The sequence below is a fragment of the Chinchilla lanigera genome, unplaced genomic scaffold, assembly GCF_000276665.1.
Source record: "Chinchilla lanigera isolate Chin_1 unplaced genomic scaffold, ChiLan1.0 scaffold00003, whole genome shotgun sequence".
Taxonomy (NCBI): domain Eukaryota; kingdom Metazoa; phylum Chordata; class Mammalia; order Rodentia; family Chinchillidae; genus Chinchilla; species Chinchilla lanigera.
This window is the reverse complement of record NW_004955404.1, coordinates 46,824,994-46,839,100: the sequence shown is the minus strand read 5'-3', so window position 1 is coordinate 46,839,100 and position 14,107 is coordinate 46,824,994. Positions and strand designations below refer to the sequence as shown.

General features: G+C 31.7%; 1 protein-coding gene across 5 annotated transcripts in view; it reads left to right on the top strand.

The window, feature by feature from the left end:
• Positions 1-14,107, top strand: part of Pcdh17 (protocadherin 17) — a 91,616-nt gene that overhangs the window by 47,818 nt on the left and 29,691 nt on the right. The gene's annotated exons all lie outside the window — the stretch shown is intronic.

The following is a 14,107-nucleotide window of genomic DNA, read 5'->3' as shown; positions in this document are numbered from 1 at the left end:
GAATTAGATTCCTGTGGAGTTTCAGGGAGAATATAGACATAATTTTTTAAAAAATATTAAAGGAACATTTTAGAGCCTAGGGTTTGTTTTCCAGGTTTTATGGATGAAAGCTAGAAGTGCATTTCTGTACAAACTGTCCTTCCATAATATGATGAGATTTTTTAAAATTCTGGCATATAAAACCCCAGAGGTTAAAAAATAAATCTTCCTTTAGTTTTTTTTTTTTTCTTTTTTGAGCTGTATTGTTAACTTTACATATGTCTGGTTACTAAACATATTTTCTACCTGATACTTTCACATGCGTATATATTTGAAACATGTATTTTTTGTATTCACATTCAAAATTTGAATGCTAAATCTTTAATTTTTTTTTTTTTGAAATTTCACTTATCTTAAGTGCACCTGAATATTGCTATCTTCTCAAATGTACTATATTTGTTCCTAGAAATTATACCAGATTGCTAAGGACTTGTTCTTCAAATTACAAAATGTATAGCAATATATTGTAACAGATGTTGATATAAATATAAAAAAGAATCTTCACAACTCATACTTTATTAACATTTTTATTTCTATGTTGATCTACCAATATTTTATTAACCAGAAGTTTGAAAAGGTTGAGGCAGTTGTAGCAGTGCGCAGCTGTGGCCTCAGAGCGGTCGCAGGAAAACTGCAAGGTCAGGGTTAGACAGGGCTGCACAGCGAGTCAGGCCATCCTAGCACACAGGGAGACCTTGTCTCAAGAAGAAAAGATGAAAGTTGCTGACGTGGTCGCACATATTTGTAATCCCAACTATTCAGGAGGCTGAGACAGGAGTATTGCAATTTTGAGGCCCACAATATAGTTAGAACTTGTCTTAAAATAAAATTAGTGAAAGAAACAGCTTTTTAAAAGCAAACAGTAAGTTACTTGCTTGATATTGTGAGTATGTATTATGCCTTTTTGAATGGAGGTTTACTTAATTAGGTTTAGAACTGTGGAGTGTTAGATATGAATATATTTGTTCATTTCAGCATATTTCTTCCTTTCGTATCACACACATTTCCTTTGAAAATGTGATATATGCATCAGTACTGTCAGTGCTTGAGTGAACTGCAATTATTTTTCTCAGATATAAACACTTTTTCTCTGATGTCAGTTCAATAATGTCAAGCTACTCAAATTTACTTTTATAATACAACATAGTCTTTAATTCTACCTCAGAGAGGATTTATCTGCCTCATAAATAGCTTTGAAAAGAAGTCAGATTTTTATTTGTTTGATTCAACATCATACTGAAATTCAAATTGAGTCAATAGTGTATTGCCATATAAATCCTTATTACAATCTTGAAAGATGAACAGATAGTAATTAATATGTTATCTATAGTAATTAATATGTTATCTATAATTCACTTCTAATGTATTTAAAGAAGAGGAGAAGTAGTTTGTTTCCTTAGTACTATAAATACTCCTTTATAATTACTTTTATACTCAGTGTATTATGTATTAAAATTATTGAACGAAAGGGGCTGGGGATTTAGCTCAATGGCAAAGCGCCTGCCTGGCAAGCACAAGGTCGTGAGTTCGGTTCCTGGTACCGGAGAAAAACCAAAAAAAAAAAAAAAAAAAAAAAAAGAAAAGAAAATTATTGAATGAAATAAAAATCTGTTTGGGAATAATTGAACTGAAGAATGAAGCATTATTGACTCTTCAAAGTAGTACAAATTCTTTTCTACCTCCTCTAACATAATTACTACTGGTTTAAGAATTTTTTGAGTCAGACACTATATAAGACAGTGAAGGATAAAGTTACATCCCCCTCAAAACTTAATTCCTATGTCCTACTGCCTATTTTACTTTAGTAGAAGTGTTATTCAAAGCTTTTAGAAAAATATCTCATTCAGTGTTTCATAAGTAACACCTGCCAGAGTATAACTACTTTAGATCTAACACTGTGAATGTCAATGAGTATGTGAGAGTTCACTATAAAAATTGCAGAGAGTGAAAATGTATCTCATCTCTGAGGGGTATTATATGATGCAGCTTTATCCCTTTTATATGGATTAAAAAATTGGGAAGTGACATCCCAGGGGAATCTTCAAACAAACCAAAAATAATATAAGGTAACAAATAAGGAAATATCAATAAAGTATTAACTTTAGCTAATATGTCGTGAGGAATTGAGACTGGTTCAATTCTTATGATGAATGTGCCATAGAAATGTAAAAATGTTACTAATATAATCAACTAGATGTGAGGTGCTTGGAATTTTCTAAAGCATTTGCTCAATTTTACCATAATCTTAAAAATATTCTAAAATAAAATATGCATGATAAAAATTAGTAACATTAGTAAGAGGAAAAAAAAAAGCAGGAGACCAAAATGTGCAGAACCGTGGATGTCAACCTGAGACTCCACCAATGTTAATGACCATCAGGAAACCACTGACAGAGTGCAGGGAGGAGAATAACAAAATTAATACAGCCAGTTAAGTACACTTTCTGTGGCTGCACAAATATGCTACAGAGAGGAGAGAAGTGCATCACGTAGTTTGTACAAGGCAATAAACCCCATGCAAAGTGTTGTGTACCAGAATTTATGTGATGAGTAGAGTGAAAGGTAAAGATTTGAGATTACTTGTAAATATTAACAATATTTGAAAATGAAATCAATAGGGGAAACAAAGGTGAATGATTTTGAAAAGATAGATGTTATATAATAAACAGGACTTAAGTAAGAAAACGACGTGAGATTTTCAACTTAGAATCTACAGTTGCTGATGGTGTTAAACAAGGCAGAAGATGCGTGTGCTTCCAGCCCTAAATGAAAGTTTAATCATTTCTTTTCAGAATGTTCTATGATTAAATAACTTGAAACATTTTGAGCATCTGTCAAAAACTGCTTCGAATTTTTGAGCCTATAATGTCACTGTGCTCTGTTTCACAAATTTTTTGCTATAATGATTTTGTTCTTTGAAACATTAGCATTTTCTCATGAGCATATAGTGGCCCACATTCTCCTAGCACAGAAACTAAGCATTAGGAGCAAAATAGGAAAATTTCCAGCTGCCATACTATCACTTAATCTAGTAGGTATCCAGAAATTAGCTAATGGTTATAATAGTCTAAAAATGGAACACTTTTCCATTCTAAATTCATTGGATAAAATGGAATTTTAACTAATTTCTATTTTATTCTTATTAACATTTCTACTGTTCATTATTTAAAAATCTTTTATCATCCATATGCCACAAGTGGAAAAAAAATTCCTTATGAAACTTTAAAAGAAGGATAAACAGCAGGAATTTCAGAATTTGAACATGACCCACAAAATGGCAGTAATTGTGAGAGCTCTGGAATTTATTCTTGGGGATGTGGAGCAATTTCTCTGATGCCAATGGAATTTCTAGGAATATTTTTGTGGACGATTTGTCAAGGAACTATTTGATTAAATACAATATCAATTAGACTTAAATTTGCATTTTATAGATGACTGGCTATTTAGATATATTATTTTTTTTTTTCCCAGTACTGGGAACCGAACTCACGACCTCACTCTTGCCAGGCAGGAGCTGTGCTGCTGAGCAAAGTGGCCAGCTCCTCTCTTTTGATTTTTAACATTTGCTTTTAATCTAAAATTGTACACAATTATGCATTACTGTGAGATGTTTCAATACATATGCACATTGTGTAGTGTTCCAACCAGATTAAGCATATCTAGCTCCTCAAACATTCATCACTTTTTTTTTTGTGGTGAAACATTTAAAACCTTTTATTGTAAAGTTTTGAAACACTGTATACAGTATATCTATCTAATCATCCTACTGTGCAACCGAATGCCAGATCTTATTTCTCCTTACTACACTTAGTATCTGTACTAACTATAACTTAATATCCCTCCTGCTTCCCAGCCCTGGGAAAAACTATCTTAATACCTATAACTTTTTTATTTTATTTTAAACAGAAAAAAAAAATAAAGTACCTGTAACTTAACCCATTTTCCATTAAAAAAGAAAATACAAATCATGGCCAGGTCATTTAATTGTACACAAACTTCCTCTTTAGTCTGAAGCAAATTTCACTAGTTTTCAATGTGAAAATAAAACATAAAACCTGTTCTTGATGATTCTGTTGTTTCCATGGACAAGTGATACACTAGAGTAATGTGACAGTGATAACAGGGAGTTGTCTCAGAGTGAATGCTTTGGACTCAAGAGCCAGCAGTAAATATTATTGAAGCAAATGGGAAATGTATAGAGAGGCTTATTTTTATTTCACAGTTTCAGAGGTGTCTGTACATGGTCAGATGGTTCCATTGCTGTGGGTGTGAAGTGAGGCAGATCATCATTACGGAAGGGCAAAGTGGTGCAAATCTGCTCACTTCCTGGGGGCCAGAAAGCACAGCACAAAGGAGTAGCCCCAGTGAGAGCCACACCTTCTAAGGGCTTGCCCTAGCAAACCAACTCCTAATGGGCAGCACCTCCTACCAGAACATGCAGCTGTGGATATCCATGCATTCATCTGCTAACAAGCAGTGTCTCCACGACCCCAGCATGCTCCAGGATTCTTTTGGTTGACATCAATTTTCCTATTCCTCCTTTCCCACTCTCACTGCAATCCTCTGGTAACTATTCTTTTATTCTTTATTAAAGAGGTCAAGTCTTCATTTTAAAAAAAAAATCTACGATTACATTATCAAAACAGCAGATATGGAGTGGTTTTCTGGAAACCAAAAATGTAAAAATTAAGGTACTTACATACATTACTGACCTGTACCATGCTTTCATTCGTTGCAGTCAGTTGAGTGTGTTACAATACTATGATTAAAATGGAGAAAAACAACATTTATTGGGGGCACCAATTTCACTGGAAATAGCTAAAAGGAGTAACAGAATTTTTGTCCACATAAGCGTATAGATACCACAAGCCCCATGATGAAACACTGTATCTTTGCACTCACCAATGATGTGGGGCACCAAGGCTGAGCCTGGGCAGTGAGCACCTTCAGGGGAGCTAGAAAAGTCTTTACACAGGATTGGTTTTCTTCCTCTTCATTAGGTGAAAACTTTTCCACGATGGTTTGACTCTATCTGAACTGTGAAGAGGCACTGCTAATTTAGATTACACAGAATACAGTGGAAGTGCAAACGTCTTGGGAAGTTTTGCTCCAGTGAAAATTTTAATCCAACAATCTTCTCTGAAACTTTTAGAAATCTTGGGCTTTTATTTTTAGATAGTTATGCAGTTAAGACATTTAAAATCTGATGGTGTCTTCTAAGAGTCTTCTGGGTACCGATTGATACACACTAATGCCGTTTTTGTTGTTGTCAGCAAAGCAGTAAGTTTAATGACTACTCATGTAAAGCAAGACCATTCTCCTTTCACTGAGCTTTCTTTTTAAAAATTTCTTTCAAGTGGCTATGACTATGAAAATGTTGGAATTGCAAAGATATTGGCATACGTGCTTTATTATGTTGAGATACTTTAATATCTCACTGAAACTACTATAAGGATGTGAGAATTAGGACACTTAGTTCTAAGTAACACAAAGATATTATCAGTTGCATACCTATCTTTGATTTAAGCCTTTCCTAACTTGGCTAGGTGTGAAATACCTTATCCATACATACCTTATGTCTAATCTGTCTGACCACCTTGTAATTCTACATATAGGAAAACCAAGAAGTTTTGTTTTTAAGACTCATGTGAGAGACTCCACTCAAACTCCACAGTTATTTTCTTGGTATAGAAATGGTGACAATTCATTTTACATGAATAATCTTAATAACTTAGAATTCCTAGAGAGGAAATTCATTTGTACTTATCCAGATTTTCAGCAATCCTACTGTTACTAGTGATAAAAGTAATGACAGTATGTTAGTAATGAAAAACACATCTGGGTAATAAGACTCTTTCATTTAGCACACATTAGTAAGTAGCTTTAAAAGCCAGATATATTGTAGAAAGGACAGAAAGGAGCCCTGGTGGAAAGTATGTGACTCTCCACCACACAGGGGTGTGCAGTGATGGAGAACCATGAAGACAGTGAGAAAATACAGCCAGAGATCTGAGAAGAGTATCCCGCGTAACCAGAGTGACTAGTGTGGTTCTTATAGCATGTGTTTAATACAGAGCACAAAGTGCAGAGCATTTGCTGTGAGAGAAGATGAGTTTGAGGTAGGAGTGTGAGTCACACAGGGAAAGGGAAGGGTGGAAAGTGACTGTGTAGAATCGTGAGAAATTGGAGAGGACATGATTCCTGATTAATTAGCACATGATGTTACCCATGATGTCGACTCTTCATTGTTTGGAAAGGTTCATCCAGAAGACATTCTCTCGAATAAAATTCCAAACTTTTGTGGGAATTTTAGACTAAAAACAAACTATAGACATTTGTAGATACATTTGTATGTTTCCATAAGGTACACACACACATATATAGAAACATAGCAATATTATATGTGTATATTCATATATTTAAACAGCATATTTTTATATGTGCATTTATGAAGTCATACAAAATATAGTCAGTGCTTTTCTTTTATATGACCTTAATGTTATATATTGAGTAAATCCCAGAGTTTTAAGTTTCTTTTTTTTTTTTTTTACTCTCGCATATACTTTATTTGTTTGTTTGTTTGTTTTGTTTTTCTTCCAGTAACAGGAATCAAACTCATGACCTTGCACTTGCCAGGCAGGCGCTTTGCCGTGAGCTAAATCCCCAGCCCAGTTTTAAGTTTTCTTTAAGACTGTTAGTCTTACTTGATTCAGTATTCAAAGATGTCCAGCAGTTCTTGTTGATGCATGACTATTTTAGTGAAAAACATACATTTTATACTTCTTTTTATAAATAATAGACTATTACAATTATAATTGCAAATAATATACTGTTAAAGATACCTCTTACAATAATATGTGTAATTATTTCCTTAAGATTCAACACTAGAAACCAAGTTAATGTTTCAAAGCTTATGAATATTTTAATGGCTCTTGATAGAAACTTCAGCTCTATAAGAAACTAAAATAAAGTTAAAAATCTAGAAAAAATTCTATTACTTATTGTTCAAAATTTTCACATGCAAAACCATTCCAGTGTCTAAGAAGGAAATAATAATATAATTAGATTTCATATTTCATTAAATTTCAGAAATCATGCATAAAAATAATGATTTTCATTTTGTAGATGTCCATCCTAATTATATTAATGTGGAATTTTTATTATGGGGTTTCCATTATTTGGAAAAAAGTGTTTTCACAAATTGGTTTTAAGAATTACTATAATATTCTAATGTAATAAAAATTCTAAAGGGATATATTCAAATTATATTATTATTTTATCCAATTAGAATGTAAAAGGATTAGTAATGTGACAGGAAGTTCAGTTTTTAGATACAGTATCGTTAAAAATATAAAAATATTATCACAATATTCATCAATGAATATGCTTTGTTTTATCAAATTATGCTACTGAAACTAAATGGAAAGGTGAAATACATCAAAATCATGATTTTTTAGTAAGTGAAATAATTAATTTGTAGCTGTGATCGTGGACTATTACTTCTGCATAAAAATGAAAGTTCTCATGGATTGAAAGAATGATGCAATAAATTATCTAGAAACACGAGTCTTTCCTTGTATCATTTATGTATGTGATATAAATGGTAGGGTCCTTCCGTTGTGCCACCTCTAATTTTTATCAGTAATCTAATCACAGCGTGCTCACTAATTGTATTATGCTAAGCTATATTCTTTGCCCTTCATTTGACAGTATAACTGTATAACCTTTAAAAACAGTATCCCTTGTGGATTTTAAATGCAGTATCAACATTTTGGCAGGAGCATTTTGCAGACATTTAAGTTGCATGTATTTAAGTTAAAAATTATAACCTTAGAAAAACATCTGCAATATACTTATGCCCCTCAATTCTTACTCATTTAAAGTCTAATAAATTCATAATTCTTTCGTGAGAACTTTCAGGTTTTTAGTCAGAACTGTTTCCCAAAATCAAACATGAAGTAATTATGACAAAATATTTAATTGTTTTAACCCAAATTTTACTATTTAATAAAAAATAGTGAAAATGAAACAAATCATTCATTTGAAACAAAGTACATTAGTTCATAACCACCTTTATAGCATGTGAAACATTTAGTAGGATGATAATATACAATTTCTATCCAAAATAGCTAATTTTTAAGATGCAAGGGGCACTTTAAATATTCTCTCTTGGATTGCTTTCTTAGGGAAAATTTAAATGTGCAGTCAATCTCTCACAAATAGGTTTTTTAAATTAATAGAATACATACTAATTGTCAGAAAATCCAAAACCTAAGTACAATGGAGAAATAACATGTGAGAGGTAAAACCAAATGTTGCTGTATTTGGCTGTGTTGTGATTTATTTTGTGTTAAAGCTTTTAACATTTTCATTTTTATCTTTAAAATGCAAGAATGCAAGCTATTTGCTACTTATATATTTCATATGTATATGTCTCAATTAAAAGTTTAATTCCTTTATAAAAAGCTATCTACAGTTTCCCCAGGTATTTACAAGTAGCAATGGGTAAATTTAAAGGAAATCCATGAGAAAAAGTCATTTAAAATTTAATGCACAGACAAAATGGCTTAGCCAAAATAATTAGACTTGCTATCAAAATGAAGGTATATACTTATACACTTTGACTTTAACTAGTTAATAAGCACATTAATATAATCATATTAATATTATACCAATTGATATACTTAGTTTGGAATTAAAGGCAAAACTAAGAGTGCATGTTAGCCTGTGTCTTTCACTCTGAAAGTATAGTCGAGCTTATTAAATTTTAATACAAGTAAAACAATTTAAGGTGACTTATGGTTTAATAAATGCCAGTGAGAACAGGAAGTTAAAAGGCTTATAAAATTCAGGAAGATAATTTTAACTTGACAATGTTTCATAGTGCAGGCTGGTAACTTTTTTCTCTTCCTTTTCATCTTCTATTTTCTGGCATTCAGACATTGATATTTAGTATTTTCATGCTTTGAATAACAGTTCTATGTGTATTACTAAATTGTCTGCAATTTTATGGAAAAATAAATAAGAAATGGTCAATTTCTCAACCATATGTATGGAGCATACTATTAATTTTTATCTCTTTATATCAATGAAAGGTGACTTTGGCTAATCTCTTAGTGTACTAAGTTAATTATATTTGTGTTAATTTACATTTTTACATTTTTATATTGTAATATGTTTTGAGGTTAAGTAGGCTGACACTTAGCAATTTTATTCACATTGAAATAAGACTTTTTAAGCATTTGCATTAAAATGAGTAAAGATGCACCATAAACTAGTTCAGCTATTTCTAAGGTAATTTAAATGTTTTAATATATAAAACTACATCTGGGAAATTTAAAATGTTATATGTATTTCATATTCTTTTAATGGAATGTATCTCTAAAAGTGGCAGTGTGAAAAGATGCAATATGAAGTCAACTAATGAATGCAGAAGAGAAAAAAAAACACAAGTCAGTTTGTGTTTTAACATTCATTCCTTTAAGATTAAGTATTTCTCTTTCTTCCTTACTCTTTTCTAGTCTCCTATAAAAGTCCTCACTGGTAAAGGCATAGAAAAGTAATGCTTGTTTCATTTTCCTAACTCAGCGTATAAAGTAAATTTCATTTTGAAAGCTACCATTTCAATTTAAAACAGTTTATACATACACACACATATACACATTTAGTATTACTGTGACCTATATAACAAAATATTGAATTTATATTTATTTGAACATTATTTAATTATTTTATGCCCATTTCTTTCATGAACATACTGATATACTTGTAGGAGGCTAAAGGATTTCTTTAATTGAGGACAAATTAAAACTGGGCTTTCTCAGCTTTGGTATAGCCAAAACAAGAAATTCATGTCACAGCCTACGTCACAGTTTCCCATCCTGACTGCTCATCTCGATGCATAGACCCTTCATCAGCAATTCCGCTTTCACACATTTTCGGTTTACAAATGACAGGAAAGTCAGCATTCATCGAAGTAGTAAAAGTGAACACTTAAATTCAGATAAGCATTTTTTTCATATCAGTATGATAACCCATTGTGAATTGAAATCACATTTGAAGTAAAAAGATAAATAAACAAATAAAGCAGCTTCGTATGTTCGCTTAAGTTCATAGGTATACCAAACAGTCAGGACCAAAACACCTTAACTAAAGTCATTTTCAAATTTCAAGAGTTGGATTTATTAAAAAATGACATCACTCTTTAAAGCTTTATTTTTTTTAAAGATTTTAACCTATTTGTAGGGAAACTACAGATGTGTCAAAGTGTACGTGTGTTCTATATATACTATTTGACAATGTTTAATGAAATAAACTTGCTTAAGTAGTTTGGAACTTATTATTTCAAATATTATGCTGAGCAGGGTACAGAAACTCAAATTGTGATTGCTTTATTACATTTTCAGTTATGCAGAAGTATCTTGTATAAAATGGTTAAATGTTGCACAACATTTTATTTTACACAAATAATCATTTTTAATTAGACAGGACTTCTCATTTTTCTAATAGTTTATAATCTGCTCTTGTCTTTTTGAAGTATGTTTACTTTTAGAAAAAAAAAACAAAAGTTTTACAAGGTTTGATTTTTCTTAAGTTTTATAAACTATTAAATATTTAGAGTGTCATCATTCATATATAAATACCAATTCATGTTCTATTTTTGGAGACTAAAATCAAAGGAACATAAAAGGATACTTCCAATTTATAAATTGTAGACAATCTACAAACTAAGAGGCCACATTGCAATACTCAGTGAAGAGTTTTTGTTTTTATTTTTTAAACAATCTACTTAAAGGATAGCATGTAAGAGAAATATAACAGCAACCAACACACACACACACACACACACACACAAACACACACACATGTATAAATAAACACTTTTTAGCACAGGTTGTTTCTATGTTGCTCATGCTAGTCCAAATTTGGTGTCTGAAACAATCCCCCAATCTGAACTTCCCAAGCAGCTAAGACTACAGCCATGTGACACTACATCTGGCTTTACGATTTATATTTCTGTATTAATCAAGTTGGTTAAAAAATGAAATCAGCCCAAACTTGATGTAACAAAAATTAAGCATTGACTCAGTTATGAAGATGTGAAAGCTAGAAGTAGGTGTGTGAGTCTTAACTATTCTCACTCCAAAGCATTATTTATTTATTTATTTATTTTTGTTTTCGTTTTTGGTTTTTTTTTATGATTTGGGAGATCAAACTCAAGACCTTGTGCTTGCTGGGCAGGCGCTGTGCCGCTGAGCTGAATCCCCAGCTCCCCCAATGCATTATTTAAAATGTCTAATGAAGAGGGATTATCTTTGCTATCTGCAATAGTTTTTACAATCCAGTGTAATTGCTACATTATAACAGCTACTTTCATATAAATCCTGTATGTGAAATTGTTTTGTACCACAGACAATTTTTGTTTTGAGCACAGAGAATTGGACCTAGGGTCTTTAGCATAAACTCTCTACCACTGAGTTACACCTCTAGTGGTTTTCTTTCTTTCTTTTTCTTTGCTTTTACCGACACACTTTAGTAATACATGAGAATGAAGTGTTTTTGTATACTGTTACATTCCTATCTATAGCATGTTTTTATTATTTTCACAAATGTTATCCATTCCCCTTTTCCTTCCCCTCACCACTGTTCTACTTTTCCAACTCTAAAAGTTTGCTTTCTGGTTTTCTATCACCTCTTCTAAATTTATTTATTGATTTATTTTTAGATTTTTTTATATAAGAAAAACATTTCATATTTAACTTTGAGACTGGTTTATTTGTTTATCATACTGGTCTCCAGTTCTACCCATTTTCCATCATATAATTTCTTTCTTCTTTATGGCTAAATATTTCCTGTGTACACATATCACATTTTGTTTTACCACTTGATTGATAACCATCTAGGGTTTTTTCGTACTTTAGCGTTATGTGAATTGTGCCACTATAAACATAGGCCTGCGTTTATTACTAAACATGCTATCTTTAATTCTTTCAGCTATGAAGCAAGGAATTGTATAGCTAGATCAAATGGTATATGTATAATAGCTACATTCTTACCTGTAAAACTGTCAGATACCTCATATGTTTTTTATAAACAGCATTTATGAGAACCAGTGAGTAAAATGTATGAAAAGTTTTGATGACAATGAAGGACTATCTTTCGATGCATTCTTAAACACACACGTTTCTCCTATGAAAAATGCATGCCTAAAAAGTGCTAGGAAATGCTTGTTAGTTCAGAATTTAACAGGAAACAGTCTTCAAGATGCAATCTGTATGAATTCATTCATTTTGGAATAAGGAAACTTAATAGTAGTTTTAATCACTAAAATAAACTATAAAATGGAACATTTTATCTCTTATTTATGTGGCCCCTCCCATAGTGAAGTCCTTTCTCTTGAGGCCAGCATTTAATTATTTTATAAATTTAAACTATTGAGGGGGTTCATTTTGCTACATGCTACAAAAAAACAGTGGCAGTGTATAGCAGAATAATTTTTCTATTGAATAGTCTATTTTTCCCCGATCCTTAGAGAGATCCAATGTAGGCCGCTGCCAGATGCATCATTCTAGAGTATATTAATCAAGGATCCGAATCTCGATGGCAACTCCTCTGTGTCTGAAGAGTTGGGTCAGGATGTTTGTATAATTCCTTCAGGAGAAGTAAGAAGATATTGACCTTTTGTGCTACATAAACTTCAATGTTTTGTATTTTGTTAAGCATTTGATTGGTGTTCGGTGTACCTGCTAAGTAGGACACACTTTTGTTATAGTAAGTGAAAATTTCAATTATTCAATTGAACAAAATTTTTAGAAAAGTTTTCCATGACCTAAAGAAACAAGAATCAATTATGCTCTTCTTTTTAAATAATTTAAAATCCAATTTAGGTACATGGAGAGGAGAAGATTGAGTTATCTTCTCTCAGTACTTGTGGTATAAAGCAATAACTTCGAGTATGCTGATAATTTACATTTAAAAAATTAAGTAATTGCCTAAGCATAGGAATGCCATCATTTTACATTTGTTTATAAATTGTTATCTCTAATTTAGCAATTGTGACTTAATTTCTTGGTTTTGAGACATGATGCAGGTGAATTCAGGGTTTTCATAAACACGCTCAAGGTAAAAAAGAGTTTTACATGATATGAAAGGATGAAGAAAAGAAGGCAGGAAGTATGGAGGGTAAGAAAAGGAGAAAGCAAACTAGGAAGAAACGGTGGATATGAGGAAAGAAAAAGGCAAATTGTGTGTTTAGTGGAAATACATTGACTCCATTATATACAAGGATATCAAACAATTTTGAATTTACAACCTAGCAATGATAATTTTTAAACCTAAGTTTGTCTGAAGAATTATTAATCTTGGACTAGTAAATTGGGGCAAATTTATCTCTTATGGATCAATAAGGTGTAATATATATCCAACATTTGCTATCTCTACATAGAATCCAATCCTTTCTATTTATTATTTTGGTCTTCACTGATTAAAACTTTGGTAATTTAGATATTACTCTCATGTTAATAAAAACGAGATTAAGACTCAGTGCACATTATTGGTAACTTAAAGTCTCTGCCATGCTCAGTGTGCTTTGGGTATCAGAGGAGACAATGAAGCAGAAAGCCTGGGTTCTGGTTACTTTTGTCAGCTGTTGGTGCAGAACAAGTCCCTTTAACGCTTTTAGATTCCAGGGCTCTTTTGACATGCAGAGCTAAAAGCAACTGCTTCCTTTTATGAGATGAAGTTCATCTACTGATATATAGGAATAGAGTGTGAGAACTCTCTTCTTTTATGCAAATAATATTATAGTAATACTTCTTAGAACAAAATAAGAATAAATGCTTAGTGTATATTTGTGAGTACTGCTTTAGTTTCATCAACTTTTAATAACAAACATTTGTTGAAAATAGTATTTTGAGTGTAGAAAACAGCAAACTTTGCAGATTTCATATTGTTTAAATCTTAACATTTAGGTAGCCAAATTTTCTGATTTTATAAATGTTCTAGAAAGTAGATTTATAATAGCACATACATTTATGGTATTTTAGTTCTTTTTTTTTTTTTTTTTTTT